This window comes from Drosophila santomea, chromosome 2L (assembly GCF_016746245.2).
Source record: "Drosophila santomea strain STO CAGO 1482 chromosome 2L, Prin_Dsan_1.1, whole genome shotgun sequence".
NCBI classification, from domain to species: Eukaryota; Metazoa; Arthropoda; class Insecta; order Diptera; family Drosophilidae; genus Drosophila; species Drosophila santomea.
Genome location: NC_053016.2, coordinates 21,297,470 through 21,310,807, shown reverse-complemented (window position 1 = coordinate 21,310,807; position 13,338 = coordinate 21,297,470). Strand labels below are relative to the sequence as shown.

Sequence of the window (13,338 nt, the reverse complement as noted above, 5' to 3'; positions counted from 1 at the left end):
ATCCCAATGTATCATTTGAAAATGCATTTTAAAAACCTATGGCAGAAGCCAATCGTGTTTCAGGAAATATTTAAAATTACGTATTGTTGAATCAAAAAATGTTGAATTGGAAATATTTAAGGAGATAAGGTGCCAATTAGGTGCCTTTAAACAAGAATTACATTTCCAATATTTAATATTTTACTTTTATACATTTATCACTTTAGCCATGATTTTCTTCTGATTTCTTTAGTTTTTGCGATAGCTCTTGATTGGTGTAACATTCCTTATGACCAAAGAAGAATTTTATTTCCTCCTGATATAGTCCTTAGTTATTAGGATTCATAATGATCAATAACTACAAAACCATTATTTATTTTCTTTTATATTCTTATAAGTTTCCGATAAGTCCATATAAGTTTGTCTAAGTATGTTAGCTTTATGTTAGTACTAGTATTTATAAGAAAAGTAAATTTTGGGAACGGTGTGTCACCTAAATTATTCTGTCTGACCTTATATTCAACTTTCATGATATTAGTGAAAAGCACTCTTCATAAACCAAAAAACTTGAAAACTCTAATATTATTTTAAAATTCACGGTTCAAAAAACCTTACCAAAGTCAATGACGATATTACCAGTAGATTGATATTTATGATTATTACCTGTTGGAATTACAGTGTGCATATTTTTATCTAAGGTGTATTTGGTACGTTTCAAGTCAGATTAAATTAATTAATTTTAAAAGTCAAATAATGTATTTTCTTTGGGGTAATGTCACTAAATGCTTAAGAATAAATTATACAGTACATAAGCAAACTATAAACATTAAATATAAAGTAAAATAACATGATTTAATATAACGTCTAGATGCCATCGATACCTTTGTGGCTCAGAATTAACAAAATTTTTCAGATTATTTTCATTAGTATAGACTACAGAGTTGTTGGCTCTATTTGAATAGTTGCATGCTTTACGTTATATTTTGGGCCAGCGACTAGATCCGTGGCATTCTGCAGTACCTCATTGCAGTCAGCTCGAGAGTCTGAAACGCAGTAGAAACTAATGAATATGTAGCTCTATCCATTTCAGAGACTTACCTATAACGAGATGTACCATCAGCACCCTTTGCTGAGAGGTTTGTTGCCACACGTTTAGGTGGTGGACAGATCTGCAAATTGAAACACACTTTTAAGGAGAGGATGCCATCGGAGGACTTGGTTTGTCAACTGACCTGACACCTTGGAGGCTGCCCAGCTCCAAATGCAGGGTGCGCATATTAAGGTTCTGTGGAACTGCATTCACGATGATGCCCATAGACTCCCGAAACAGACGCAGAGTAGTCATAAATACAATAATTGAAAATATTAGAGTACACAGGGGATCAGCATATTTGGCACCTGGCTGAAATATCCGTAATATTAAAATACATAGATGAAGATTCCGAGATGCAAAGGCTATTATTATAGGTCCAAAATTCATCACAATTTTAAACAAGAGAGAACGCTATAGTCGAGTTCCCCGACTATCTGATACCCGCTACTCAGCTAGTGGATGTGCGAAGAAGAAATTTCAACACTGACAGTTTTTGGCGGTTTGTGGGCGTTAGAGTGGGCGTGGCAAAAAGTTTTTTGGCAAATTGATAAAAATTTACAAGACTAATACATAAATGAAAAAATATCAAAACATTTTTCAAAAGTGTGGGCGTGGCAGTTTTGGGCGGTTTGTGGGCGTTGGAGTGAGCGTGGCAAAAAGTTTTTTGGCAAATCGATATAAATTTACAAGACTAATACAAAAATGAAAAAATATCAAAACATTTTTCAAAAGTGTGGGCGTGGCAGTTTTGGGCGGTTTGTGGGCATTAGAGTGGGCGTCGCAACATGAATCGACAAACTTTCGCTGCTTCTATGTCTCTGGAGTCTGTATGCTTAATCTCAACTTTCTAGCTTTTGTAGTTGCTGAGATCTCAGCGTTCATACGGACGGACAGACGGACGGACAGACGGACGTGGCCAGATCGACTCGGCTATTGACCCTGATCAAGAATATATATACTTTATATGGTCGGAAACGCTTCCTTCTGCCTGTTACATACTTTTCAACGAATCTAGTATACCCTTTTACTCTACGAGTAACGGGTATAACAAGAGAACACGCTTCAGTTCCTTGACCATCTGATACCCGTTACTTACATATAACGTGGGAGTGCAAGAGAGAATTTTACTTTAATACCCGTTACTCGTAGAATAAAAATGTATATTACGAGTTTGTTTGTTGAAAAGTATGTACAACTTAGAAGAAGCGTTTCCCACTCCATAAATTTTATACATTATAAATCAGGATCAACAGCCGACTCTTGTCTTGTCTGTCTGTCTGTCCAAATGAACGTCGATCTCAGGTACTAGAAACTCGACTACTGCGTTCCTTATTGTTATTTTTTTAAAACGATTTTTTAAAAAGAGTGTTATAGGTAGAAGAACAGGTTTGCGACCACATAAACTATATATAGTAACATATTAATTTTCCGAATAAAAAACTTGAACCGATCTACTCTTAAAAATTTCATAATAAACAAGGGAGAACGCTATAATCCAGTTATCCCCGATAATCTGATACCCCTTACTCAGCTAGTGAAAGTGCGAAAGACTCTTCAGCACTGACAGTTTTTGGCGGTTTGTGAGCGTTATAGTGGGCGTGGTAAAAAGATTTTTAGGAAATCGGGAAAAAATTTAGAAGACTAACAAAAAATATCAAATCATTTTTCAAAAATGCGGTCGTGGCAGCTTTTGGCGGTTTGTGGGCGTTAGGGTGGGCGTGACAAAATGTTTATTGGCAAATATATCAAAACATTTTTCAAAAGTGTGGGCGTGGCAGCTTTGGACGGTTTTGTGGACGTCACAGAAAACAATTTTGGCAAATCGAGAAAAATTTACAAGACAAAACTGTGAAAAAGTATCAAAACACTTTTCAAAAGTGTGGTCGTGGCAGCTTTTGGCGGTTTGTGGGCGTAAGGGTGATTTGTGATTTTAATAAATAAATTCAATCTGTTCTCTTTCTGTCTATGCGTTGTCTCTCTTTCGTGCGTTGTCCGTACTGCTGCTTAGTGTTGTTTTTGTACTTTACTGGACAGTGTACCCGCTCTCTCGCTCTTCCACACAAAATCCTAAAGTGCAGACTGCGCTCTTGCGGTACATTTTTAATTTTGTCTTTTAATACAGTGGTCAAAACCCAATTAAAAATGGAAACCAATGTTGTCTGCTATCAATACAAATACCGTCAGGTAATAAAGCCTGAGCAGTCAAAAATGACCTGTTGGCTATATGATAAAATGGTGCGCACTAAGGGCTTTAACGGACGAGCAAGTGATGACCTAGCTAAAGGCCCAAATCTAAAATATTATTGTGATATTTGCCTAGGAGTTGCGAATGAAATGAAACCTTTAATGCGCCAAACTAAAGGTGGCTTGAAAGGTCTGATCAGCAGTTTTGGCGTGGCTTAAGATAGTTTTCGTCGAGCTGATAATCTTCTTTTCGCGATAGATTTACAATTTAATAGCCTCAAGCTATTAGAGGAATCTCCAAAGCGCAAGAAAGCCGCTAATGGTAGGCCGCCTAAGGGGAATGCTCCCGCAACCTCCGGCAAGCGATCAACAGGACTTCACAGCTGATCAGTTGATTGCAGCCAACCACCAAATGTTGCTTAGATCGGCCGGTAAAAAAGATTTTGAGCAATCCGACCAATCCGTTGTGGAGGGTCCAGCCTGGCATTGCTACAGATTCCGTTTTGTCCGCACTGGTTTCTCAATTTAAAAGTTTACCACCACAAAGGAATATTAAGTCAGGACTACCGGCACAAGTTGGCAATTCAGAAATACAACCTGCAGTGCCAAAACGCCTCTCGGTGGTTCCCCTAAAGAAACAAAACAAAACAAAAGCCGACAAAAGCCGCTAGGGACATTTCATCTTTCAAGATAACTGTCCCTAATGAGATATTCTCGACCATATGTTCTGGTGATTTTTGGCCGGATAGTGTGGTTGTAAAAGAGTTCGAAGCTAAGATTAAAAATAGAAAAAAAGGGCCCGTGGGAATTAAACTTCCGTCACGTGGCCAGATCACTGCCCCATCCCCCTCTACTACTTCTACTTCTTTATCTTCAAAAAATTAAAATCTAGTCTCACTATCTGTTATCAAAATGTAAGAGGCATGTGTAGTAAGCTAACTAATTTTTATTCAGATAGCCTTTCCTTTGCATCCCATATTATTGTGTTTACAGAGATGGTATGTACACAGTGTACAGGCATGATCGTCCCTCCAGAAGGAGGTACTTTTTGAGTTCCGTAACTTCGAATTTTTATGCATAAATCTGTCATTTTCTGACAGCTTTGTTTATATTACGAGCTCTTACATTCCGCCGACTTCTGAATTTCCTGAATATATAAACCATTTGTCCGCTATCCAATCCGTTTCAAATAGACTGTCCGATAGGGACCAACTAGTTGTTCTAGGTGACTTTAATATTCCAAGCGCAAAGTGGTCCACAGAATATTCTTCTGCCTACAGCACAGCATAACTTTATTGACGGCTTGCTCGGCATATAGTTGTCGCAAGTTAAGTATATTCGAAATTCTCTTGGTCGTTTATTGGATCTATGCTTTGTTACAAGTCCTGAAAGTGTGTTTCTGACTAGAGTAGCACCTCTTAGTCAACCAGAAGATCCATACCATCCAACTTTCGAGGTGACACAGGTACCGTAATAAAAGAGAGGCCAGATAAGTCAACCAAACGAATTCATTGTTTTCGTAAGCTAAATCTTTTTATATCTGGCTTAACTCGGTCCGATCTTTATTCTTGCAACATATTTTCCAAATATGTAAGTGCTCGGTTAAATTTTGCCGTGCTTAATGCTCAGTGTTATAAGAGTTATTTAAACCGTTGTAAGTTCCAGTTCACACAGGATCCCAAACAGTTTATAATTTCGTTAGCACTAAGCGCAAATCTGCTATCCCTAAGCCTTTTGAAAACGTTATCACTCCTTATTTGCAGCACCTTTGTAGGTTATTTATTATTTTCCGCAGATCAACAACTACTAACCTTCTGGAGCTAACCTCCTTCGTAGTACAGGGCTTCAAAAATTATCTTCAAACAGATGTCATCTATACGGATTTTAGTAAAGCATTCTGTTATGCATTCACTTTGTAAAGTTAGTGTAAAGTTATGACCTTTTGTCGTGCCAAATCAATACACGCGACTTACACTCTAAGTGGGTCTTTGGACAGAATAACACATGTTGATCATCTTGGTGTTCTTATAGACCCTAAACTTAAATTTTCAAACCATATTTCGTATATTGTCAATAAGGCCAGGGGTGTGCTTGGTTTTATGAAACGGTGGTCAAAGGAATTTGATGATCCTTACAAAACCAAAACCTTATTTATATATCAAGTCCGTCCGATCCTTGAGTATGGGTCACCGGTTTGGAGTCCACAATACGAAGTTTATTCGGACCGCATTGAATCGGTTCAAAAGAACTTCTTACTTTTTGCCTTACGGCGCCTTAATTGGGATGCAAACCTTAGATTACCTCCTTATTCCAGTACAATAATATTAATTAACTTACCCTAACCGTAGAACGATGCTTGGAACAGTTTTTATTATACCCGTTACTCGTAGAGTAAAAGGGTATACTAGATTCGTTGAAAAGTATGTAACAGGCAGAAGGAAGCGTTTGCGACCATATAAAGTATATATATTCTTGATCAGGATCAATATCTGTCCGTATGAACGTCGAGATCTCAGGAACTAAAAAGCTTGAAAGTTGAGATTAAGCATACAGACTTCAGGGCCATAGACGCAGCGCAAGTTTGTCGATTCATGTTGCCAAGCCCACTCTAACGCCCACAAACCACCCAAAACTGCCACGCCCACACTTTTGAAAAATGTTTTGATATTTTTTAATTTTTGTATTGGGGTTGTAAATTTCTATTGATTTGTCAAAAAACTTTTTGCCACGCCCACTCTAACGCCCACAAACCGCCAAAAACTGTCAGTGTTGAAGACTCTCCTTCGCACTTTCACTAGCTGAGTAACGGGTATCAGATAGTCGGGGAACTCGACTATAGCGTTCTTTCTTGTTTTATTTTTGTATTAGTCTTGTTGATTTTTATCGACGCCCACTCTAACGCCTACATACCGCCAAAAACTGTCAGTATGAAAATTTCTCCTTTGTACTTCCACCAGCTGAATAACGGGTACCAGATGGTCGGGGAACTCGACTATAGCGTTCTCTCATGTTTTTAACCTTATTCGTGGTGAAATTGATAGTCCCGACTTAGAAAGTCGGTTAAACTTCACCGTCCCAAGCTGATTTACTAGAAATTACGTACCTTTAGTTTTAAATGAATGTAGATCTAATTATGAGTTGCATGATCCCTACAGAGTATTATGTTCTGACTATATATAATAGATTCTATCCTATTATCTCTAATTCTGACTCTCTACCGTCTACCGTTAAAGCGATCAATACTAACGTATTTAACAAATTCTTAGATCTTACTAGTATACAAATATTTCCTCGTCCTTTACTATTTTCTATATCGCGTCTATCTTCCCGCGATTCGAGCCGTATGATATCGGCAGCGCCCCTCGGTCGGTTGGGCGGGAGGTGTGGCCGTGGGTCTCGAGCGTTTACAAAAAAAGAAAAAAAATTACGGGTATCAGATATTTGGGGAATTCGACTATAGCGTTCACTCTTGTTAATTCTTCAAATGTATATCATAAAACTAATAACCCACACAAAATCGTAAAAATTTTAGAAAATATAATTAAACTAAAACACATTAAATCTTACGCTGAATTCATAAAGTTTTTACTTATCGAAACAGTTATACAACTTTTTAAAGTAAGTCACTATTTTCCCGACTATAACAAATTAATTCAAAATATCAGCAATCTGAACAGAACATGGACCACCGAAACTGATTTTTTAAATAACACCAGGAACAAATAACCCAAGAGAACTTTACGTTATTGATTTGTATGCTATTGACAATAATAAAACATGCATCCCCTATAAAAACAAATAATACTGAATTCCGTGAATTCAGCGTAAGAGTTGAGACTCAGCATGCAGACTTCAGAGACATAGACGAAGCGCAATTTCCACACTGACAGTATTTGACAGGTTTGTGGGCGTGGCAAAAAGATTTTTAGCAAATCGAGAGAAATTTGCAACAATAACAAATAAGTGAAAAAATATCAAAACGTTTTTCAAAAGTGTGGGCGTGGCCGTTTTGGGCGGTTTGTGGGTTTAGAGGTTTTACTTTGCTTAGCGTGCGACTAAATAAGGTATTTTAAAATGATATGGACACAGGTTCTTGGGCGAATACCGTTTGAGCCACTTTAATTGTAAAAGCTACCGATTCACTTTGTTGTGGAAATTTCTCGTGCACAATCTAAAGGATAATTTGGTCATATTAAATTACTTTTTCACCTGATTGTCAAGGGACTATGGCTGCGCCAATGAAGTATTTAGGTTTTCATTCCTATATAAAACAAGAGAGAACGCTATAGTCGAGTTCCCCGACTATTACAGCTATTGGAAGTGCATAGGAGAAATTTTCGCACTGACAGTTTTTGGCGGTTTGTGGGTGTGGCAAACGTTCGCTGCGTCTATGTCTCTGGAGTCTCCATGCTGAATCTTAGCATTCTAGATTTTATAATTCCTGAGATCTCGACGTTCATACACAATAGTCGAGTTTCTAGTTTTGTTCACTTTGTCACTTATGAATGACCCACACCAATAGAGATGTACAGCTTAAAAATCAGCACAAACTTACACAAACTTTAATTAGGACGGAGGCCAAAAAAACGCCAATGCTCTGCACTAGGTCCCCAATTACATGAATCATCGCAGCACGCAAGTTCAGGTTTTTCTCCTCGTGTGCCAATTGCATTTTTGAAGTCCTGCAGAAATAAAAATCAGTAAGAGGAGTATATAAATTATGAGCTATGTTATTATTAATGTCATTTCAGTTTAAAGGATCTTACGTTAATTACTGCCAATAACACGAAGTGTCAAATTACCTATCAGATATTTATTTATTTATTATTATAAATTATTATTATAAATAATAAATATGGGTGCGTTCTAGCAGGTAGAATGGCCGAAAATCTTTTTGAACAATCATCTATAAAATATATCTGCACTATCTTGGTATAAGCAACTTTTCAGATCTTAGCAAGATCTTGACGTTCATGCGGACAAAAAGAGTGACACTTCGACTGAGCTTGAGATTCTGATCAAGAATATACAATATATATATATACATATCTTTCAACAAAGAGGGAACGCTATAATTTCTCGACTATTACCTACCTCTTCTGAGGTAGTTGGAGTGCGAACAAGAAATTTTAAAATGTTTCTTTTGGCATATCACTAAAAATGGACATAAACTAAATAACCCTCATATACGCAGACAATGACGGTGCTGTTTTTTCCGAATACTAGTGGGAAATATACATATACAGTACATATTCATTTTCATGTTGTGGCTCACTTTGTATTTTCACTTACCCAGCCTGATGTGTTTTTTTTCCATTTGTAATAAGAATATTATGCTCGGTTAAATTTATTTCTTTCCTTACTGAATGCCTTTCATCCACCTTTGAAGGATTTTGGCCACCACTCGCCGTATAAATGTAGGAGTTGGAACGCGTTTGTGAAGGACTATTATTTGGCTCATGTCCGTTTTCGTGATTATGGCTGTGACTGTGGCCATGTCCATTCCGACTGACGAACCAGGATCCATGCAAAACAAACATCATTCTGTGTAAAAAAGATTTTTTAGTATTTAAACCCAATTAAAAGAAAAACAAGAGAGAACGCAAAGCACGAATTTCTCGACTATCAGATACCCGCTACACAGCTAGTAGATGTAATTTGCTGGGTAGTAATTTCTAAATTTTGTTGGCACGTCGGTAAAAACTTGCAAAACTAATATTTCAAAAAAAAAAAAAATATATAACTTTGGCAGACTTTTGTGGGCGCTAAAATGACCAAAATATTTTCCTATGCGTATCGGTAGAAATTGAATTTTAATTAGAGCATTTTTAAAAAGTCAGATAGGACAGGTTTGGACGGTTAACGTTATGAAACCAACTTACACACCGTGTCCCAATGCTTAATATTAGCTTTCTAGCCTTGTAGTTCCCAAGATCTCGACGTTTATACGGGCAGACGGACATAAGGACGTGTTCAAAATGTATAAGTTCAAAATGTACGAAAGTGCTTCTGTCAATGATTTTCGGATACTTTATTAAGTTCTTCTGTTTTCAAGCCCGATGAAAGGTATTCCGACCGTATGTAGTGTACATATTTATTCTGGATCAGGATCAATATCCGAGTCGATCTGGCCGTGTCCGTCTGTCCGCCCGTAAGAACGTCGATATCTCAGAAACTATAAAAGGTAGAAAGAGAGATTAGGCATGCAGATTCATAGATGTAGACGCTGCGCCCCTTGTTAACTAATGTTGCCACGCCCATTCTAACGTCCGCAAACCGCCCAAAACTGGCACGACCACACATTTGAAAAATGTTTTCATTTTTTTATTAGTCTTGTAAATTTCTATCGATTTTTAAAGAAAACTTTTTGCCACGCCCACTTTAACGCCCACAAACCGCCAAGACTCTCCTTCGCACTACTATTAGCTGAGTAACAGGTATCTAATAGTCAGGGAACTCGACTAAAGCGTTCTTTCTTGTTTTTAAATTAAGAGCATAGCCCTTGATATTCTTAAACTTTTTTCCTAATTGTGAAAAATTTGAAAGGTATATGTGGTCGGCAGTCCAAATAATCGCCATTGATTAAATGTACTTAATAAAATCCAACTTTTTTTTATTTTCTTAGAAATAAAACAAATACGAGTAAATGTTATGAAAATTTACAAGTACGAAAACGACTAATTCTTAGACACCACACGACTATTTGACGTCATTGAGATGTTTTCTTGGTAGTTTATAATTTATGGTTTTATTTAGGAAAGATTATCACTTTGGGTGTTAGGCTAGGCGAGTTTTACCTTTGCCTTTCGCTGGCATAATGAATGGAATGGGATAATAGTTACGTGAGATTCTTTTCTGGACTTACACAATATTTATGAAAATGCCAATGCCTGAAATAAGCATCATCATATCGGCGTTTAGTTCAAAGTCCTGAGAGTAGATCCTTTGAACAGCCACAACCACGAGCAGGGTAGTTACAAACCAAATTCCCAAGATAGAGGCCAGAGCTGCGATAACCTCTGAAAAGAAATATAAAAAAGAACAATCAAAATAATGCTCTCAATTCTTAAATATAATGACGATCTGATCTGATCTATATAGATATCTCTATATATATAGCGCACAGTAATGCCTTTATATGGGAGTGCGTGTAGTACTCTCATTAGAATGGTTTGAATGCAATTGACTACTTACCAAAGCGTTTGTACCCAAAGGACATACGTTCGTCGGGCGGGCGACTCCCTATCCATATAGCGACTAAGCCGATGACGAAACTAATGCAATCAGATGCTAAATGGGCGGCATCCGTCATTATAGCTAGACTTCCGGCCACATAGCCGCCAAGAAATTCAATGATCTGCGGTCGCCGTCAATTTGGTAGGTTGAGTTGCAGGGCATGAAATGTAGCATAATTATATCTGTAATGCGTATCCACACCTACACACATATGAGGGGTAGGGTGCTCCTTCTTACCATAAATATGCAACACAGGAAAACTGCTAGCATAATTTTATATTTGGCCTCCTGTGCAGATTTGCTCATTGGGTTGTCCCTGAACCCTGGTTGATGATTGCAGCAATCACGCTGCATATCAAATTCCGCTTCCGAACTCTGCGAAGGGCCGCACAATTCGCTAATAAATATTTGTGTGTCTGGAAGATGTTTAGTTGTTTCATTTACCTGATTCCTCGCACTGTCACCACAGTCGCCCAACAGTGGCACCTCCCAGGTTTGCTCCTCTGGAACTCGGACGACATTTGACCCAATTGTCACCACCTCCCTATCCACTTCGTTGTTGTTAACGCTGTAATACCTGTCTTGATAATCTAGCAGTCGATCATCTCTAGTATCTGGATCCCGTTGGAAGCCCGTATTTTGATGATTATCATCAAAGCAAACCGGGAAACCCCTTCAGAGTCGTCATCGTGAGCGTTGGATAGCAGTGCGTTGTCAAGCTTCTGATATTTTGACATGGTATTTGGTATCAAATGGTGAGCTATGCTATTATTATTTCAGTTGATCCTCGCGCGTGTTAGTGTAGGAATTTGTTTGTCGACTTGTTAATTTTATGTTTGGGTAACGGAAAGTGAACAATTAATGTGAGTTCTGCAGCTCGGCATCTGTCATAGTAAATCAATTTGTTGTAGGGAAAGTGATCACTTCTTATTGGCTCAGAATGTTCAAGAGCGTACATCGGGCATCCTTTGAGTAAATAGACATATTTTATAACCTTATGAAAATATGTATAGTTTATTACGTTTCACAAGCACCTCTAAACGATGTTCAATTAGGACTAGGATCGCCATCCAAAGGTTTTCAACAAATCTTTTACTCTACCAAGAACAGTTATAATAAATGTTAAACCAAATAAGAGATTTAATTAAGAAACTACAGTGAAGTAGACAATTTTTAAATGAACTAGTAAAAATCAAAATTCCGAAATGTATTAAAAGAAGTGAATAAAATGTTTTAATGATAGTCCGGTAATAGAGAAAGTCGAAGAAAAGTGATTACTGTAGGCCAAGTAGAAATTTGTAAACGTGACGACATCAAAACCTTTAAGCAACTAAGACCAAGCGAAAACTCCCGAGACCGCAATTTACAAACGCATCACAAGACCCTTAAATTTGATTATTTTTTTATGAAATAAAATTATGAATTCTTAAAACTTAAATATTGATGATGTTAATTAAAAACAGTATAATTTGATGAAAATTTTGATGTATTGGTACAGCTGAATAATAGGAAATGGAATTGCTTTCTTGTTTTGTTGATGTGTTAGTGCTGAAAGGCAGATGAAAATGTTATAATATGTGTTGAAAGGGTGGAGCAAATGGTAAGTAATTGAATACTAAATTAATAAAAATATTTAGGATTTCTAACATTTTCTAGAAAGCTGACGAATGAGGCTTTTACACCTGTTACTCAACGAGTTTCAGAACCCAAAATTGTCACGCCCACTTTTTAAAAATTGTTTTAATAATTTTTTCATTTCTTTTATAAGTCATTTTTGGGCCGCACCCACCCTAAAGCCCACCAACCGCCTAAAGCTGCCAGCACACTATTTTGATAAAGGTATTGATATTTATACCCGTTACTCGTAGAGTAAAAGGGTGTACTAGATTCGTTGAAAAGTATGTAACAGGCAGAAGGAAGCGTTTCCGACCATATAAAGTATATTCTTGATCAGGATCAATAGCCGAGTCGATATGGCCATGTTCGTCTGTCCGTCCGTCTGTCTGTCCGTATGAACGTCGAGATCTCAGGAACTACAAAAGCTGGAAGGTTGAGATTAAGCATACAGACTCCAGAGACATAGAAGCAGCGCAAGTTTGTCGATTCATGTTGCCACGCCACTCTAACGACCACAAACCGCCCAAAACTGCCACGCCCACACTTTGAAAAATAATTTCATATTTTTCATTTTTGTATTGTCTTGTAAATTTCTATCCAAAAATTCCTTGCCAAAAAACTTTTTGCCACGTCCACTCTAACGCCCACAAACCGCCCAAAGTGCGCACGGGTATCAGATAGTCGGGGAACTCGACTATAGCGTTCTCTCATGTTTTTATACCCGTTACTCGTAGAGTAAAAGGGTATACTAATTCGTTGAAAAGTATGTACAGCAGAAGGAAGCGTTCCGACCATATAAAGTATATATATTCTTGATCAGGATCAATAGTCGAGTCGATCTGGCCATGTCCGTCTGTCCGTCCGTCTGTCTGTCTGTCCGTCCGTATGAACGCTGAGATCTCAGGAACTACAAAAGCTAGAAAGTTTAGATTGGGCATTCAGACTCCAGAGACATAGACGCTGCGTCTGCAAGTTTGTCGATTCATATTGCCACGCCCACTCAAACGCCACAACCGCCCGAAGCTGCCACGCCCACACTTTTGAAAAATGTTTAGATATTTTTCATTTTGTATTAGTCTTCTAAATTCTATCAATTTCCCAAAAACTTTTGCCACGCCCACTCTAACGCCCACAAACCATTCTACTAGCTGAGTAACGGGTATCAGATAGTCGGGGAACTCGACTATAGCGTTCTCTCATGTTTTTATACCCGTTACTCGTAGAGTAAA

The 13,338-nt window shown here is 37.7% G+C and overlaps 1 pseudogene; it reads right to left on the bottom strand.

Moving 5' to 3' along the window:
- Positions 1-743: 743 nt before the first annotated feature.
- Positions 744-11,547, bottom strand: LOC120458546 (annotated as a pseudogene).
- Between the last annotated feature and the right edge of the window lie 1,791 nt (positions 11,548-13,338).